The following is a 20,492-nucleotide window of genomic DNA, read 5'->3' as shown; positions in this document are numbered from 1 at the left end:
GTATTCATAATTTCGATAGTTCCTGCCAAATTGTCCTTGAATAAGGCTGCACTAATTTACACTCTTATTAACAGTGAATAAGAAATTCTGTTTTCTCACACTGGATGTTATGGAAATTTAAAATATTTGCCAATCTGGTGAAAAATACAATCTCAATGTTGTTTTAATTTGTATTTTCCTAATTACTAGTGAAGTGGAACATATTTTCTGATGTATGTGACCATTTGCACTTCTTTTTCTTTGAATTATCTCTTCAAATTCATTTCTGAATTTTAAATTAGGCTTATTTATCTCTTTATACATTGCATATATTAAGCCTTCATCTGTTACATATTTTGCAGATATTTTCTCTTAATCTGTCCCTTGTCTTTTAATATTGTTTTACCATCTTTCCTTGTAAAGAAGTTATTCATTTTCATGTGGTAAAATCTGTCATAATTTTTATTTTTGTCTTCTGATTTTCCTCCAATTTTCTATTTCATCATTTTATAGATTAAAAATGTTTAAACTTTCAAGCTATGTAGAATCTGACTTTTATATGTGGTGTGAGAGAAAAATCTAAGTTTGTTTTTTCTTTCTGAGTATCTGGTTGTCCCAGTTCCAATAAATGAATAGTCTGTCTCCTTCAGGAAGTGTCTCCATTACCATATGCTAAAAATTGTAAGAGTGTGTGTGTGTGTGTGTGTGTGTGTGTGTGTGTATAACACACACATATTCTTGGACTTTACTTTGTCCAGGATCTATTTGTCCATTCCTATGTTAGTGTGCCATTGTATTAATTACTGTATTCATAATTAAAATAATTACTTATCTATAATAAGTAAATAGAATTTAAAGCTGTAAAATAACTTATTAATTACTGTATATAATATTTTGATAACTTATAGGGAGTGTCTATTTTAACTGTTATTTTTTAAAAATTTTGCAGCCAATCTTTTGTATTTTCTCTCCCAAATCAGACTGTAGAGCTCCTTTAAAGCCATTTTTAGGGAATTTTGATTGGGATCGTTGTGTACTTTTACATTTATTTGGGGAAAATTGGTCTCTTTATAATATTGTGTCTTCCAGTCAAGGAATATAGTGTGTCTGTTCATTCACTCAGATCATCTTCAAGTTCCCTCGGTAAAGTTTTATATTTATCTTCATATACCTCTTGCATAATTTTTGTTAGACTTATTTCGAGGTATTTTAAAGTTCTGTTGTGATAATGAATCATATCTTGTTTTCCCACTGCGTTTTAAAATTGCTTATTGCTTGTGTATAGACACTTACAAATGGACCTTTCATTGAATTTGGGGAGGGATTTTTAATAGTTTTACTGTTGATTCTTTCTAAATTGTTGATAGACCATCATACACTTGAATATAATGACAATTTAGTTTCTTTCATTCCTTACTCATTCTTTTCATCTTCCTATTGCATTGGCTAGTTTCCTAGTATTGTAGTAATTTGTAGCAGTAATAGCAGGCATCTAGCTTTAATGAGGATGCTTTAATGAGGATTATTGAAAAACAATATAATGATGTTTGCTTTAGATTTCTGGTAATTGTATTATTTAAGGTGTAGGTTTAGCTGCTGTAATAGAAAGACCCAAAGTAATAATGGTTCATATTAAGTCTGGATGTAAGCAGTACAGAGTGGTATATCGTGGCTTATCTCTGCCATCAACAGAGTCTCAGTGTCATTCTAGATTGCTGCTGTGCCCTGTGAAACGCACAGCTTGTGTTTCATGCCCTCACATGGGTGTTCCAGCTACCACCATCACATCTGTATTCCAGTTACCAGGAAGGGAGAAAAGCAGAAGTAGGGGGGAAGCACTGTCCTTTTTGAGGTCACAGGCCAGAAGTGGCCCTCATGACTTACACTCACATCCCATTGACCAAATTCTAACACCTTTGTGCAAGGGAGGCTAAGAACAGTGCTTTTCTGCTGAACAACAGATGTGATTTTTACCTCGTGCCACCATGGGAGGAGAGAATGGAGATTGGGGAAACTAACAGCTGTTATCACACTGTATTTATTCATTTTAAGGAATTTTTCTTCTATTCTTAGCTCAGTGAGATTTATTGCTGGAAAAGAGTGTTTAAAATTTATCCATTTTTTAGCATCTACTGAGATTAACATAACTTCCCCCCTCAAACTCTGTCAATATTGAGTTATAGGAGGAGAAATTGTAATTTGAATATCCTTTGTATTTTTGGATATGACACTTATTGGGAGATTATGTCATATATTCTTATTTTAAAGACATGCTGAATTTGAGATTCATTCTTTCTTTTCTTTTTTAGTGTCCTTTTTCTATCTAGGCATCTATTTAAATAGGAATTTGTATCCATTTATTATCAGTTATTTAAAATTTGGTAGAATAAAACCCTAAAACTGCTTATTTTCAAGGAAAGAATTCAACCTTTTCCATTTTTTTCTCCCTCTGTTTAATGGATTATTTAGCATTTCCACATCATTTTAGTTAATTAGATAATTGATATTTTACATTATCATGTAGTTAAATTTACTAATATTTTCCAAAATTATCTTATTTTATTATCTTATTTAGATAATACCCTTGCTTAGGTTAAATAGTCACCATACATTCAACATGTGTTTGAGCATTTTACATTTAACCTTTTAATCCATCTAGGATATGTTTGGGTGCATGCGTGACCTGAATTCTAATTTTAACTTTCTTCTGAATGGCTACCTAGTTGTTCCAATAATATTTATTGATTAATCCATCAGTCTCAATTGAAATTCCTCTTTTAATTTACATGAATTTCTTGTATCTACTCATTAGCTTATTTACAGACTATCTAATCTGTTTCATTGATCTGTCTCTTCTAGGACTAAGGCTATACTATTAAACACTACTAAATTTTATAGTTTTATAATTCACTTTATAATCTGACAGGGCAGTTGTTTTATTCTTTAAAAACTTCCTGGCTATAATAACAGGTTTATTTTCCTAGATGAATTTTAGGATAAGCTGTTCAGTTAAAACATTTCAAGGGTCTTGATTAGAACTGTATGAAATTAAACATTAATTTGTAGAAATGCTGTATAAATGTTTATATATTGAATTCTCCAAGAATAATCTCCCTATTTTGGCCTATGTTATATCCTTCAATAAAGTTTTGTAATTTTCCTTATACAGGACCTGCATATTTTTGTTAATTTTAGGATATATATATATATACATATTTAAAGTAAATGGAATACTTTTTTCATTATACTTATTCCAGATATTTGGTATTTCTTGTATTAAACTATTGATTTTTGTATATTTTGTGACCAGCTACCTTACTAAGAGATCTTATTAGTTTTTATAGTATTCATCCTGAAATGTCCAGGTATGCAGCAGCAATTTTTTTTGACATATCATATTAGTTTTTTATCCTTTTATTTCCTGAATAAGCCAAGGTTTTTTGGTTTCCAGATTCTGTTATTTTAAAAAGAAAAATTTCCTCACAAGATCAAAGGGAAAGGTGGAGATAAGGCCAGGACTAGAACGAGGTAAGTGAGGTCGTTTTCTCAGATGCCAAATTTAAGGTGTCAAAAATCTCAGTAATCAAGATACATAATATTTTAATGCAATTGAAAAATTTTAAATATGTATGATGAACAGAATACCAAAAATTTAAATAAAGATAGTTCAGTTTGGAGAACGAGGCTCTGAAAAGGCCAGGAACCAGGCACATGTGGATACCTCAGTGGGCGCTCCCAATGATGCTTTACAATGGGATGGGTACACTTCGAGAAAGAGAGTGATTGTCATCTTTGACTAGGGGGAGGGTAGGGGACTTGTCTTGACTGTCCAGGACTCCACATGATAGGAGAAATGTAATTCTCCAAAAAGAAACAGGGTACAATTGCCAAAAACAACAGTTATCTACCATGTTACAGTCCCAGGATGCCCTTTTCTTTCATTGACCCCCATCTTCAGCTCAAACTGCAGTTCTTCACACGGCAGAGCCAGACCTCCCAAGAGGTCACATGCCAATGTATTAGTCCTCCTTTACTTCTCGCTATACTGTTTACTCAAAGCTGCAACCTTTACATGGATATAGCATAAAGATATTGATGAAGAACTTTTGGTGGCTTCAAAGAGCAATGTCCATTGAAAAGTGAATGGCAGCCTAGGTTCTGTTTTGAACAAATCTTGGGTGTCTCTGCTTGGGAGGGGGCCTCATAGACAGGCCAGAATCTCTTCTTTCCTGAATAAGTTTTTCTGATTCAAGAGGAAAAGTATGTTTGAAAAGTATCAATTGTTTTTCAGTCCAATTCATAGGCCTTATAAGGCTGATTAGAATTCTTTCCGAAAGACTTGACTACTTAACCTTCACTTTTAGTCATGTGATTATCTTTCTATGCATTTTTATGGGAATTTAAATGAATTACATGTAATAAAATCATTAATAAGGTAGATTTTACATCTATCATTTTTCTATTTGTTTTCTACGTGTTTATATCTTGTTAGTCTATCACTTCATTACTGCTTTCTTCTGGGTTAAATAGCTATATTCTAGTGTACCATGTTAATTACCTTATTGTTTCTTGTGCTATATATTTTTTACTTGTTTTCTTAGTAGGGATTACAATTAACATCTTAAAACAATATAGTTTGGATTAATATGTTATTTCAGTAGTATACAAAACTCTGCTAAGGACCCAAGTGTGAATCCTTTTAGGGATCCCTGGTTTCTAACGATTTGCTTTTCTTTTGCTCCTTTCAAGATACTCTCTGTCTTTGTCTTTTGATTGTGAGTTGTCTAGATGTGAATCTCTTTGCATATACCCTGCTTTAAGTTTGTTTAGTTTCTTGAATATGTAGATTAATGTGTTTCTTCAAACTAGGAATTTTGGGCCATTATTTCTTCAAATATTATTTTTGTCCCTTATTTTTCTTTCTTATCCTTCTAGGACTCCCACTATGTGTATGTTGACTTGTGTTTAAGTTTGGCGATTCTTTCTTCTGCCAGGTCAATTCTACTGTCAAGTTCATTTAGTGAATTTTTTACTTCAATAATTGTGCTTTTCAGTTCCACAATTTCTATTTGGTTCTTTTTAACAGTTTCTATCTCATTGTTCATATTCTCTATTTGGTGAAACATCATTCTTACACTTTCCTTTTTTTCTTTAGACATGATTTCCTCTAGTTCTTTGAACATATTTACAATACCTGATTTAAGCTCTTTGTGTAATAAGTTCAACATCTGGGCTTCCTTAGGGACAGTTTCTATTGAATGTAATTTTCCCTGAGTAAGAGCCACACTTTCCTATTTTTTTGTGTGTCTTGCAAATTTTTTGATTGGAAAATGGACACTTTAAATAATTTAAAGTGAACATTCTGAAAATCACACACACACACACACACACACACACACACACACACACACACACACACTCTTTCCTCACCCCTGGGTCTATTGTTGTTGTTGCCACTACTCTGTGTTTTTTAGTGACTTTCTTGGACTAATTCTGTAAAGTCTATATTCTTTGTTTTGTATGGCCAGTGAATTCTCTGCTTGGATAGTTTAGTGGTCAGCTAATGACTGGACAGAAATTTTATTAAGTATCTTCAACCAAGAACTCTCCCAACCTTAATCTGTGTTGGGGCACACCTTCAGGGCTCTGGCAACTTAGAACTCTGCCTTAGCCTTCACTTCCTGCTTGTGCGGAGCCTCAAGGACAGCCCAAAGGGAGAGATTAGAGTCCTCTCAGGTCTTTCTTGGGCATGCACACAGCCCTGCAAATGGGTGTGGCTTTCTAGAGTCTCAAGAATACATTGGAACTTTTCAAAGTCCAGTAAAAACATCTTCTTCCCCATATTTTCCTTTCACACTTTTTAGTCAGCCTCTTGTTCGTCCCAGCTGTTATGCTGCCTCAGGCAGCGTCTTGTTTTTGACAATGCTCTGGGGATAGAGTTGTTCTCATTGAGGGAGATCAGAATTAGTTTAAATAAAGACAAGCCCTGAGAATGGGGTTTGTCCAGGGAGCTGCCAGACAGGCCAAGCAGGGACAATTATTTGGGGATGAGCTTTGGGGAAGTTCCAAATCTGTTTTGCCCCTCTTCAGTGACGGTTAAGCTGCTGGCTTTTACATCTATAGTAGTGTGAGGCTGGTCATTTTCAAGACTACCATGGTCTGGGGAGCTGGGGAGAAGGAGATGGGGGCAGAGCAAGTTAAAACATCACAAAACTCAGTTTGTGCTAAGCAGAATGTCCATGCTCTAATCCCTGGATTCTCTGAATATGTTATCTTATATGGCAAAAAGGACCTTGCAAATGTCATTAAGATTATGGACCTTGAGGTGGGGAAATTATCCTAGGTTCTCTAGCTTGGGCCCAACCTAATCAGATGAGTCCTGAAAAGCAGAGAACTTTTCTCACCTGTGTCAGAGGGAGATGTGACTATGGAGGAAGAGTCAGAGAGATGCAGTGTGGCTGGGTTTGAAGATGGAATAGGGACCATGAGCCGAGGAATGTGGGCTGGAAAAGGCAAAGAAACAGATTCTCCCTTAGAGCCTCCAGAAAGGAATGCAGCCCTATCAACACCTGGGTTTTAGATCAGTGAGACCTGTGTCAGACTTGTAACCTACAAAAATAAAATAGTAAATTTTTGTTGTTTTAAGCCACTAAGTTTATTGTAATTTGTTACATCAACAATAGCAAAACTAATACACTGATATTACTGAGATTCAACTGTTTAAAAAAATTAATGCTCCTCAATATTGCAAGCATTTGGTTAATAACCAGATTGCTAAAAATGTTGATTTTGACGTCTTTTTTCCCCCAGTGTTCTCATTGCCTTTATAGTGGAGTGGATTTTCAGATGCCCTTACTCTGCATTCTGGAAGAGCTTTCCCCCACTTCCTTTCAGCATCTGATATTACAAATGAAAATCAGATTTTTGTTGTGCTGTGGATAATCTGTATTTTTTTTTTCTCTCTTGGGAACCTTTTTAGACTTTTTCTTCATTTTTCTGAATTCACTACTTTGTGACTAGGTTTGGAAGTTTTCTTTGCTTTTAATTCATTCTGCTAAACATTTGGTAGAGACTTTCAATGTAAGAACTCATGTCTTTCTTAAATTTGGGGAAAATATCTATTTTTATTTGCTTAGTAATGTTCTTTTTCATTCTTGCTATTCTCTCTATCTAGATTTATTAGATAAATATTAAAGTTTCTGGATATATCATGCATGTCTCTTTTTTTTTTTTTTTTTTTTTTTTTATGCATGTCTCTTAATTATTCTTTCTCTCCTTTATTTTTTTTCTTCAGTACTATGTTTAGAGAAGTCTTTATTTCAGTTTTCTCTCTAATTAATTCTCCAGCAACACACCTTATTTTATTTTGTCCATGGATTGAGTTTAAATTTTAACAGTCAAGTTTTTAATTCCCATGATATCTAATAGATGATTTTTCTTATAGATGCAATACTCTTTAATGTCCTTCTGAGGAAAATACATATATTTATTTTATTAAAATCCTGCACTGATTGTTTTATTAACTTTGTTTCCTCCATTGTCAGTTCTTCTATGCGTTGTGTTTAGTGCATCTTTCTTTGTGTTACCTTGCTGAAATGTTTGGTGATTCTTAGATGTGTGAGCATACACCTCTGTAGTTTGATTTCTTGAAGACTGTTCTTTTATGTGGCTTATTTGGGAACAGGCTAGGGCTATTTGTACTACTGACTGTTTAAAGTGGGATCAGGATAGTCAGGAAGACCGACTTAAGGGAGGATGGATGTTGCAGGTCTTCCTGGGCTTTGCCAGTCATGTGGGGCACAGGCCACACTCACTGACCTCGCCGTGGGGCAGATTTCCGTCTTGTTGCTGTGTCCAAGTGGTGCTAAGGGGTAAGGTAGTAGAAGACAGTTGTGTTTCACTTATGTTTCCTGATACAGTATCATATGATATATAATGGTTTATAAATCTTATTCCTGCTATATATATTATAATTGTCATCACTATAAAGTTACCCTATTAATCCTATTCAGTGACTTTTCTGCTTTGCCTGATTTTGCCATTTCTCCCTGACTTCCTTTTTCTTAGCCTTTGCTTGAAATATCTCAACCTTCCTTTAATTTTCAAAGTTGCCAAGGTATTTTCCTTTGTAAGTGTCTTTGGCAGAGACAATATCATTGAATTTTATTTTTATTACAATATGAATATTATGTCTTTCATAAGGAAATTCAAACCATTTTCAAGTGTTGACTTTATATTTGCCAAAATAAGAATGGCTGTCTCATTGGAGGCAGTCAACAAATATGTGTTAAATGGATGAACAATTTCTGATATTCAGGTTTCCTTAGTTTCTCTCCTTTCAGTATAAGTATTTTAAAATTTGCTCTTTTGTCAACATCTTGTTTATAACTTTACTAGTAGTGAATTGTTGAGTTTTTAGAAATATATATATATATATATATATATATATATATATATATATGTGTGTTCCCAAGCTTTATTGGGCATCTATTTATACTGTAATCACAATTCTGAAATGTTTGATTTTCAAGTCCATAGCAGACTATGAACAATAACGAGCAGTCTGCATATGAGAAGCAGAAAGTAAAGAGAAGAGTATGCTGGAGTAGTCTAGTCTATGCAGGACTAGAATATTTAAGGGCCTTGTAATTTAGCAACAGAACTGAAGTTTATAAAACTATCTTATACATCAAAAGTAATCTATATAGTATGTTAACTATCAAGGGATTACATATACTTCACAGAAAGATCACTTCCAAAATAAATTAAATTTCAAATAAATGGTTGAGAAATTAACTGTGTAAGAGTCAGTCATCTAAAGTATTCATTATGTGGAAATGCCTTCAGTGTCTTAATTATACTATATAAGCTACCTGTTTATCATTATTAGTTCCATATGTACAGAATGTCACTTTAAACTGACTTGATTCTGTCTCTGTTATGTAACTCTAAACTCCATCTTTTGCATCTATAAAAAATGGGAGGATGTTAATAGCTAATAGGGTACTAATATGGATTATGGTGAAAATTAAATGAAATAATCCATGTACAGGGCCATTACCCCTGCCACTTATAAGGTACCTGCCATTACCCCCGCCACTTATAAGGTACCTGACCTTGGGAAAGTTCCTTAACCTCTCAATGCCTCAAATTTATCATCCCTAATATGGAGATTATAATTTTTTTTTCCCACATAGATTTATTATAAAGAGCTTAGAGCAGAGCCTGGTACATCTTAAGTTCTCAAAGTGAGCTATTATTAGTATTTGAATACAGTAAGGGCTACAACATGCACACTGGCAGTGCCCATCAGAGAACAGTATTCTTTTTGCACACAGGTCAAGGAAGCAATAAGTATGATGTGGTCCAAATGTGTAAAAAGGATTTGATATGAGAATTCTAAGAGTTGTGATGTATAAAAAATGCTCTATAATATAGTATCCAAAATGTAATGTATTATCAATTACTATTAATAATAGTAGTATCAATACTATTTAGTGGGAATTGTTTTCGATCACATCGGCACCTCCTATTCTATTAACTTACCTAGCCCCATCAACATTCAGAAAAGGATACGTATCCTTGCTAACACAACCTCCCTCTTCCTTCCCCACTTCTTGGATATATGTGTTATTAGCAAATCTGAGTACAATTACCATAAGGAGTAGAAATGAGACAATATTTTGTGAATTACAAACCAATTTCTAACTCTCCATTTTGTCAGAACAACTCTAGAGCAGCCACTAGAGCTGTCACAGTGATTTATGATGTTCTTCACCAAGCTGACAGCAGTGGAGAAAAAAACTCCATGCGAGAAAAATTCCTTATATTTATTCTACCTAGTTTAATACCTGATGAACCATGTTATAAGAACAGTTCTTAAAATAGCCTTGAGGAGAGCATCTCTACATTTTCCCAGCACATACAATCCATCATGGAGAATGTAGGGTAGATGATGGTCTTGCTGCAAACTTGACTGGTTTACAAAAGAGAGATTCATTGAATGCCTGGCAATAAAAACAAGAGGCTTTCAATACTAACTGGCACTCTGCTACTTGCCTTCAATCATTTCTTCCTTACCGTAAACCTTCATTATAGGTAACAGTATTATCATGTAAATACGATTATAAATAAGAAGGGAAGATCGATCCAAGGAAGATACAGCACGATTACCTCCAAAGGCACTTAATTTGGAGATAGAAGTGAAGAGGGAACACACAGTCCATCCTAAGGAGGGTTGCTTATACTTCATGTCTTTCTGAAACCTTGTCTGACCATAGCAAGCCATCATAGCCTTTTGCTTCATCTGTACAATTCATATGTTACCCATTATATTGACTTATTTTATATTTTATAAAATATATTTATTTTATATTTAAGGCTGTGTGATTTGTGTACCTTTTCTTCTCAGCTGCATAGTGTCTGCAACTTCTCCCATTTCCTTTGGCCTTTCCCATCTCTTCAGATGACAAACCAAACAAAAGCATTCCCTTACCTTTCCATCTACTTTAATTGCCTCCTTGTCTGGCTGAGTTTCCCACTTCCTACAAGAGTAGGTAACACTCATTGGCACTATTTGGCACTCTCTATTCCTATGGCTTTAAGGCCACCCCTTTCCCTTGCTTCTGTCCAATGCTATCTCCTGCCTCTGTTCAAACTCTCTGACCTTACCTTTCAGGCCCCTCCACTGGCTCCTCTCTCTCTGTCTTCTCCTTACACACTGATATTCCCTAGGCTTGTCTATTCTTAACATTCCCTGGACATCTTCATTTATTCCAATGTCTCGAATATGCTATCAGGCCTCAAATGCACATTTTGAATGACACATCTTTCTGAAGTCCAGAATCATGTTTCCGATGGCTTTTTGTATATCTCAAATGCAAAGTGTCAACAACAGAATTTATTTTCTCCCCAAAACATTTTCCTTTATTCATCCCCTTCATCAGGGAGACTCTTGGAATTAATCCCTTCCTCTCTCTCTTTCACGTCTGTGGCCTGGTTGATTCTACTCCTAACTATCTCTTGAACATAGCCAATTATTTCCATTCCATTTCCTGTGGCCTCATTTCTGTTCTCACTACCTTTTCCCTGAATGACTAGAACCCTGTCCCTAATGTCTCTTGCCTTCATTTTCACCCACCTCTGATGTAATCCTCACCCAGCCTGCATGTCATCAAGGTAGACTTTAAAAACAAAGTGGCACTAAACTAAAGGGGAAACACCCCTTAATTATGTCATTCTCCTGTTAAAAATCCTTGAACGGTACCCCAGTGATTTCAAAGCAAAGTGTCAATTCTTTGGGCAAAGTCAAGGCAGTTTTCAATCTGACCCTCATTTGCATTCCCAATCTCATCTGCATTATTACCGCCCCCCCCCCCAACCCTGCCCATGCAACCTTTGGTTCCTGTTTGTGCCCTTTCTTGCCTACGTGCTTCTGTACACGTACCTGCAGTTTTCTCTTCCTGGGGTGTACTTCGCTCATTGTTCTGCCTGGCAATCTCCAGATCTTCCTTCAAAACTGCATTAGAGCATTATCCCTTCTGGGAAGATGTCCCTAACCCACAGTGATGTGAGACACTGTCCGCATAACCACTTACACATATCTTTATTAAACCCTTATGACAATGCACTACAATTATTATTCCCATGTCTGTCTTCCTCACTCAGCTGTGAACTTCCTGAGGCCAGGATTGTCTTATTCATCTTTACATCCCACTGCCTGGCACACAGAAGGAACTCGATAAATGCTTCTGGAATAAACAAAAGACCAAATGAAATGAAGCCCCTTCCTTTCTGAAAGTATAGTGCATGAGGTAATCATCTGTTCTTTTGGTATCTGTAAAGCACAAGATACTAATGAGTAGGCTGGCTGTTTGGTTCACGTTATTAGAATCCCTTTGACACTTCTGCTAGAGAACACTGGCTCCAGGGCAAGTGTGAGGGTTCCGTATTTTTAGCTTCTAATGACCTCAGATCTGTTCTGTATGCTTCCCAGTTCTGAGTGTGTGTATGTGTTAGCCATGGAGACTGGCCGTGCATACACACTTCCAGGGAATTACCTCAGAAGGAAACATTTGAGCAACGATCATCAGTAGGGAGTGGGAGTATTTAACATGTTGCTATTGGGAAAAATGTAGGATCCCTCATTATGGCATTCCTCTTTGAACTGTGCTTCCCATTTGGGTGGTGTAGCTGAGCCTTGGAAAATATCTTTGGTTCTTTTGGGACTTGTTCTATAGATTATCGTTAGATCAAACAACAGGTTCTTAAACTGAAAGACAGGTGCATTGCATTAACAGACCAACCGATTTTACTCTACAGCTGCGTTCCTGACTCATATAGATGACCTAACAGTGCCTATGGCTTTCTTGAACATTCACATCCCTGCTTTGATGAGTCAAAATTCACACACACTAACTCTGCATTTGGGGGACTTATCCAAAGGATGATGTCTTTGTAGATAATGAAGGACTTGATTTATTCCATTACCTCTTAGTGGCTAACATTTGCAAGGAAAGTTGGATTAAATTGGTCATTTCAGCACCTAGTTACATAGTATGCTATGGTTTCACATGCTGTAGTCTTGCTTCTGGAACTATACATTTAGTTCCTTGATTAAAGAGGCCACATAGTCAGATACTTCTGTGTATTCCATATAGTTGAGTATATAGCAGCTTCTTGACACTGTATATATATATGTATATATATATATACATAAAATTATAAAATCTTAGAATGATGGGGTTGATGAAAACTCAGTTTCTTTGTTTTCCTCAAAGTTTCACATAAGTATTTTACCAAATGTCTAAAGTAATATCTAAAATAAAAATACCATTTTCATTTAAAAATGATTATAATTACTAAAAGTTTTTCCCCAAACGATTTAAGTTATTGTTCTGACTTACTGGATGTCTCCCTTTTAAATTCAGTGGTTGCGTGTGTAATTCTGCATGGGGAAATGATGCAAAGAAAGCTAAAACTGAGAGGGGGAGAGGGGGTGAACTATATCCAGGGTAGTCTAATTGAAGTTGATATTTATCTGATTCGGCTTCTCTTGGGGCTACTTGGAAATAGAAGTATCAGAGGCATTCACTAGTGTCCCAGCAGATGTTAAGAAGAGAGGCTTTCCATTGACTTTAAAATAAAGATTGTGTCTCTGGAGTGCAATGGCAACCAATTATAAGATGAACATTTGGTCCACGAGTTGATGGTATTAATGCCATGTATCACGCTTGACTGATTAAACACCTTCCCTCTGCCCTGAATTAACCAGTTTATTGTCCTAAGAGGCAGTGTTGTAAAAACTGCTGTCTGTATAAATCTGTGAACCCACCACCCTCACCCTCACCCTCATTCTATGTACAATATACAAAGAACTATTGTTAGAAGAGGGTCTTTTTTAAAAAAAATAGCTTATTGAAATATTCACATACCATAAAATTAACCTTTTTTAAAGTATATAACTCAGTGGATTTTAGTGTATTTACTATGTTGTACAACTGTCATCACCACCTAATTTCAAAACATCTTCAGCACCCCATGCTTATTGGCAGTGACTCTCCATTCTCCCCTAACACCAGTTCCTGGAAATTTATTAATGTCCTTTTTATTTCTGTGATTTGTCCAGTCTGGGTATTTCATATAAATGGAATTGAATCATTCAATATGTAGTCTTTTGTGATAGGCTTCTTTCACTTAGCATAATGTTTCCAAGGTTCATTCATGTTGTAGCATGTAGGGATGTACAGTATTTTGTTTATCCACTCATCAATTGATGAACACTGGGGTGTTTCTAGTTTTGGGCTATTATCCATAATGCTACTCTGAACACTTATGTACAGATTTTTGTGTAGACAGGTTTTCAGTTCTCTTGGGTATATACTGAGGAATGAAATTGCTGGGTCACATGGTAACTCTATGTTTAACGTTTTAAGAAACTGCCAGGTTATTTTCCAAAGTAGCTGTATTATTTTACATTTCCACCAGCAGTGGATGAAGGTGCCCATTTCTCTACGTCTTCACTAACACTTATTATCTGTCTTTTTAGTTTTAGATATTCTAGTAGGTTTGAAGTGGTTTCTCTTGTGGTTTTGATGTACATTCCCCTAATCACATGACTAATGATGTTGAGCATCTTTTCATGTGCTTATTGGCCATTCATATATCTTCTTTGGAGAAATGTCTATTCAAATTCTTGGCCCCTTTTTTAAATTAGATTTTCTTTTTATTGTTGAGGGGTAAGAGTTCTTTATATATTCTGGACACAAGTCCCTTAGAAATCATATGATCTGCAAATGTTTTCCCCCATTCTATGGGCTGTTTTTTCACTTTATTGGTGGCGTCTTTTGAAGCACAAATTTTTAAAATTTTGGCAAAGTTCAGTTTACCTATTTTTTTCTTTTGTTACCTATGCTTTCTGTGCCATGTCTAAGAAATCATTACTTAATGTAAGGTCAGAAAGGACTGCTTCTATATTCTCTTCTGAGAGTTTTATAGTTTTCACTCTTACATTTACATAGAAGATTCATTTTTAGTTAATTTTTGTACAATATATAGTGTGCGGTAGGGTTGAGAGGATCTTGTTAAGCACTCTGCCCTGATGTATATCAGTTTAAAATGTGAACATGGAAATCTGTAGGTTTCCTGGAAGCCCACATTATAAAAAGCAACTTCTGTGGCCAACTTGATTGATTGATTATTTATTGAGTGGAATTCTGTTCAAGATGGTGGAAGGCCAAAATTGTGCTAAAGAAAGTATATAGGATTTTTGGCAGGACTATGAACCAATTTTAAGAACTTTTATAAAATTTCAAATGTGATTTTAAATTCTCAAAGCTGGATGGAGAACTTGGAGAAAATTGTCACGGATGTTGTCCCAAACATTTTTAATTTGGTTCAAACCAATTATTTAACCTTGTGTATATTTTTTGAAGATTTATTGTATATGGGTTTGGTTAATTTACACGGAAGTCTTCAAAACTCTGTCTAAACCACATTGTGTATCAAAGAAACTCTATGAGTTTCTTCTAAATCTCTCTTAAAAACACACCAAGTTAACAACTCCAGGTTCTAAGTTGAAATCTTTCTACTTCAGTATAAGAGCCATCAGCTTTGAATGTGTCTGGATACCTATTTTTCCCACTTTGAGGAGAAAATCCTTTTTTAGAGACTCTGTCTTGAAGGAACGTTTGTTATAACATATTTGCGCTTAGGACTAAAAACTTTAGTTTGTAAGTTGAAGTTTACCTTTTCATTTACCATCAACAGAATGTAAGTTGAAAAGAATCTCAAATCTAGTTGCTATCCTGAGGTACTGCAAAGAAGAAACCACTGAGAAAAAGAGCATTTAAATCATGGCACATTACATTTGCTGTTTGCCGCCATTTTTCTTTCATTCAAGGATTACAATTAATTCAGATTGTATTTGTAAATCGCAGTGCCTGGTACATCAGTGGTCCTCAATAAATGTTGACTCTTCTTTGAACACTTGTAAAGCATGGAAAGAAAGTATTGAAATGATTTTCATTTGTAATCACTTTGGAAAACTAGGTACAGGGAGGAAAACCTGTGAATAAAGGAAAATTTGGAAATATAATTTCACTGAGCTTGTTACTTAATGGTTATGTAAGGAGCGAACATTCTCTCAGCATTAATAAGCACTTATAAACCAATAAGAACACAAGTGAGGCCTTTTTTCCTAACCAGAATAGAGGGCTGGGGATTATAGGGCAATAGGTTAGACAGTTTGTATCCCAAGCAATATTGTTGTCACCACTAATTCTAATGAGCATTTTCTAATTTATGTCTTTAATGTATTTATTACAAGAAAGCTTCTGAATATATTACATAAGTAGTAGTTTGCCCCAGGACTGGAAATTCAGGAAACTTGGTTTTCAGACTTAGCCTGTTCACTAAATATTTGGTTGATTGGTTATTATCTTATTATTTTTGAAAGGTCTGAGAGAGTCGAGACTTGCTAATAAAATACAGTGCAGTCTCAAAAATTATGCTGTCTTAATATCTATAAGGATTTTGAAAATTAACCCAACAATAAATTATGAGACAGTTATGCAAAAAAAGCATGATATTCTTACTGTAAATATAGTTTATTTCAGAACCACAGAGACTGCTCATAATCATTGCTATAGGTAACTAGGCAAAGCAATTTAGCAGCAAATAGACAAGACTCATGAACTCATGACAGATATTTTCTGGAATTGATAAATGGGAGCAAAAAACAAATAGAATGGGATTTAAGTGAGTTGAGAAATGTTTTTCTAGTTCTTACACTGATTTATTTGGAATATGAAAAGGGATTTGGCATCTCAATTTTAAACTGGTGAGATTTCTTCTTTCAATTATGTGTTCAAAAGGTAGTCATTAACTACTCATTGTCTGAGGGACACAAAAGAAAGAGAAGATATCATCTCTAAGGTAAAGAGACACAAGTTTTTGGAGCCAGAAATATACAGGAATAGTTTAAATACAATTCTCCAAAGAGTATAAACTAATATAATATTTCCTAACATGAAATTGTTAGAAAATAACTGATTCCAAGTATTACTTACCTGCCTCAGATGTCTTGTGAGGTCAAACTTCCTTTAATGCCCAAATTATATTAGACTGAACTTCCAGAGTACTTTACTAAACGATGTCCAGGATCCCTGATCCATGTGTTTCCAAGTACCCCCAGGGAATGCTTTCAATGTTCTGTTTTTTTTTTTTTTTTAATTGAAGTATAGTTGATTTGTAGTGTTGTAGTAGTTTCTGGTATACAGCAAAGTGATTCAGTTATATATGTGTGTGTGTGTGTGTGTGTGTGTGTGTGTGTGTGTGTGTGTGTAGTCCTTTTCATATTCTTTTGCATTATGGTTTATTACAGGATATTGAATATAGTTCCCTGTGCTCAATGTTCTGTTTATTGCTGTTTTGTTTTTTAATTAACTAACTAATTAAACTAATTAATTGATTTTGGCCTAGTGCATTTCCCTTTAGCACAATCCGTTGGAATGCAATAATATATGCATCAATACATAACCCCAAATCTAGGTTATTCAGGGTTTCAAAACACTGTTTATGCAAGGACTTCAGAAATACAGTAAGGCTGGCATCCAGGCATCCTGGCATGGACAGTACCTCCACTATAACATAAAGTGGTAAAGATATGCTTCCATGTCCAACCTGTGGCCTTTCTGTACCTATTGGACACTGAATGTTTGGAAAAGAAGACATACAAGTCTCCCAATAATAATTTTTTAAAAAGAAACTTTTCACAAAGGATTATGATTTATACAGATACACTTCTACCCACAGAACAAACAAACAAAGAAAAACTATCTTTTACTGAGAGAATTCAGAATGGCACTGTTTAACCCATGGCATTCTCCTCTTCCAGCCAAGGAGCCACATTGTAGAGCCATAGAAGAAAGATAAAACCTTTCAAGTTTATACCTGCCTTTCTGGAGTCTAGACAGAATCACTTGATGACTTTCATTGCTTTATTATAGCCTTGGACCCCAGTTAGCCAGCACAAAATGAACTTAGAGGAAGTAGAGGGGAAAAGTGTGACGTGCAGAAACCTTCTCAGGCTTCCTGGGGTCTTGCCTCACCGCTCCAGTCCATCACCATCATAATCATCAACATCATGATCATCATGATCTTTATCATCAGTAGCAACAGCAGTGGCTCTCAGTGACCATTGATGGAGCACCTGCTGGGTGCTGGGCCCTGTGAAAGGCTGTAGAGGCAATGACGATGAAGTGCTTGCAAATGGGCAGGGAAGAGAATGCTTTCCATCCCTCTATATTTGTCTTTGATGGTTAAGAATTAGGCACGTTGTTGCCCGTCCAATTAGAAAAACAAGTACATGATCTACCTTACCATGACTCTGAGCTGTTGCAGATCCTACAGTCTCAGAGCTGGAAGAGACCTTAGAGATGAGTGGATCCACTTTCCAAATAAGGACATGAAAGTCCTGAGAAGTCATGGAGAGTAAGGACTGGACTTTGGATCTCCTGACTTCAAGTCCAGTAGACGTCCCAGTATACCACCCTGCCTCTCTTACTGAATATTTTCCCAGGGTACTAAGAAGCATCATATATACCAGATAATAAAGTAACATTAGTACCCATGGTAAAAGTAGTAAATAGAGAATATTTCTGAAACTCTGATGGTTGATCTAATTTTCTGAGATTCCAATTTGCTTTCATGACTTACATTTTTGAGTCTCAAATTTTATTAGTAAAGTATCGTATACTTAACTAAATATTAAATGGTATCTAGTCTCATGATTGAACACGGTAATGGTGTTAGGTACTAAAAAGGCAGCATGATCCTTCCAATAGCTTCATGGCAGGGCCCCTTTGAATGCAGAATCTTCTAATGTAATTCATAATACATCATGGTACTATGTGTACCTCCTTCATAATTTTCTTCTCATCATAGAACATTGGATTTGAACACCTTTTTGCAGGCATTCCCAATTTTGGTATGGGTTCATAAGACTTGAACAAACAGACTAACTCTAAATCTTTATGATCACACATGACCAATAACCCAGTAGAAAGAGTATAGGTTTTGGGGTCCAAAAATTTGAGCTCATTTCTAAATTACTCAACCTCTTTGAACTGTGGTATCCCCAATACTAAGTGGCGATAATGATAGTTTCTTTAGATTATATCTGGAATGAGTACATGTAAGGTGTCTGAGACATATAGCCTCTCATTAAATGGCAGCTAATTTTAAAGCTACTAAAGGAACACTTTCTATGGACCAAAAGCTCTGATGTATTATTTCACTTACTCCTCATAGTTCCACTGCAAGGAAACTCAGACTGAGAGAATTTGGGTCATTTGCCCAGCACCTCCCATGGGGTAAGGTCATAACAGAAGTAGAACTGAAATATGATGGCCTGACTCTCCAATCTCAGGTAACTGTACTACTTTTTGAAACACCATAATGGCTAAGGGGATGGGGTGGGAAGGAAGATAGTGAAAGCCTGTGGACCTTCAACTTTGCAAAGAGTCAAAACCTTTTCTCTCCTGTTCCTTTGTAATTTTAAGACAGAACGCTTTGGAAATCTTTGTGTTCATCCAACGTGTGTTGGCTTTTCCATATGACTCCGTACTTCTGAGCAGACTGTAAATGATTCATTCCAAGCTCAAACCACGCACTCTGAGAGGAATTCAATTGATTATTAGGAGACAAGAGTAGTAGTCCTGCTAACACCCTGTTCTCCATTTCCCTGCTTACTTTCTGGCTGTCAGTACGTTCGTCTTTTTGCGTAAAGCATCTAAGAGCTGACAGATTGGCAAGATAATCAATAGAAAGGAGAGCAGATGATTATCAAGGGCACAAAGGCAAAGGTTATCACTATGTGTTTTAACTTCTGTTTAAATTTCATGGGACCTGCACGAGGAATGGTGAGTATGAAATAACTTGCTAGAAAATTCAGAACTAATTAATCTATTACCATATTCCATTAAAATACATTTAAACAAGGCACCTACTCCCTTTTGTAAAAGTCATGCATCCAATTCTAACAAACTGTTTTCCCCTTTTGCGATGTGAAAAAAAAAAAACTGTTTTCTACTATGCTGAAAATTAAATTGGCTATGTGTACAAAAAAAAAAGACAAGGCCCATGGCACTAAAAACTCATTAAGATTTTTTTTGGGGGGCAGTGCACAAAATGCTATGAAATAATGTGAAATCCAAATATTCTTAAATAATCAAAAACTAAATAAGATGGGATAAACTCTTTCAGTACCAGGATGATGTTTCTTTCAGAAGTCATCTGTAAATGTTACATTTAGAAGCAGGTTTGCTGGCATATGTTGATCTAGGATATATAAGATAATCTGTGGAGTGTTTGGTCATAAGAAATAAAAAGCTATGTTAGCTTTCATGTAAGACTTATAACATTCAGAGTATTGTCTAGACAGTTAAGTATCACTAGAGAGTTTTCAAAATGACATTTTTTTTTCCTTCGGTGTCTCCGACTCAAATGGTGGGAGCCCTAATGAGCCTCAGACACAATTATTTGGCTAGTTAAAACGTTCAGCTTGGTGAATGATTTGGGAGAGGTAATATGATTAGAAGGCAGAATTTTGTTACCTATTACCATTCAAAGGTTTGCACTAAGGTCACCGATCAGATTTATTAAATTCCCTCCTGGAACCCAAGGCAATTCCATCTTCTCCTTAGGCAGTGTTAATTTTTACTACTATGAAATGATTTTTAAGTTGTTATTCTTGCTGAAATAGTAAGTGCCCCTCAGGCCATTGGTTTTTAGAGTGTTTTTGTTTCTAGACAACATACCATCTTGCTAAGGATCAGTTTGATTTGGGGGGCCGTTGGAGGTCTAAGTCTGGAATGCAGAGCAGGGAGTTCTCTTTGGAGACTGAAGTGGGCATCCATTGTTCTGCCCATGCGGAATCCATCCTTTGCCTTCTGGTCACAGCCCCTCAGCCTCCTTTTTGGGGACTTCCCCTCTCTCATTGCCTACAATCCTGA

The 20,492-nt window shown here is 35.6% G+C and overlaps 1 long non-coding RNA gene across 1 annotated transcript in view; it reads left to right on the top strand.

Moving 5' to 3' along the window:
* The window catches only part of LOC309610648, a 126,783-nt gene extending 119,576 nt beyond the window's left edge, over positions 1–7,207 (top strand). The window contains exon 4 of the long non-coding RNA XR_014234100.1: positions 3,431–7,207. This is a non-coding gene — a long non-coding RNA (uncharacterized lncRNA). The remainder of the gene's footprint in view (positions 1–3,430) is intronic.
* The last annotated feature ends 13,285 nt before the right edge of the window (positions 7,208–20,492 follow it).

Source organism: Balaenoptera borealis (genome assembly GCF_965194805.1).
Source record: "Balaenoptera borealis genome assembly, chromosome: 14".
NCBI lineage: Eukaryota > Metazoa > Chordata > Mammalia > Artiodactyla > Balaenopteridae > Balaenoptera > Balaenoptera borealis.
This window is presented reverse-complemented; position numbering and strand designations above follow the sequence as displayed.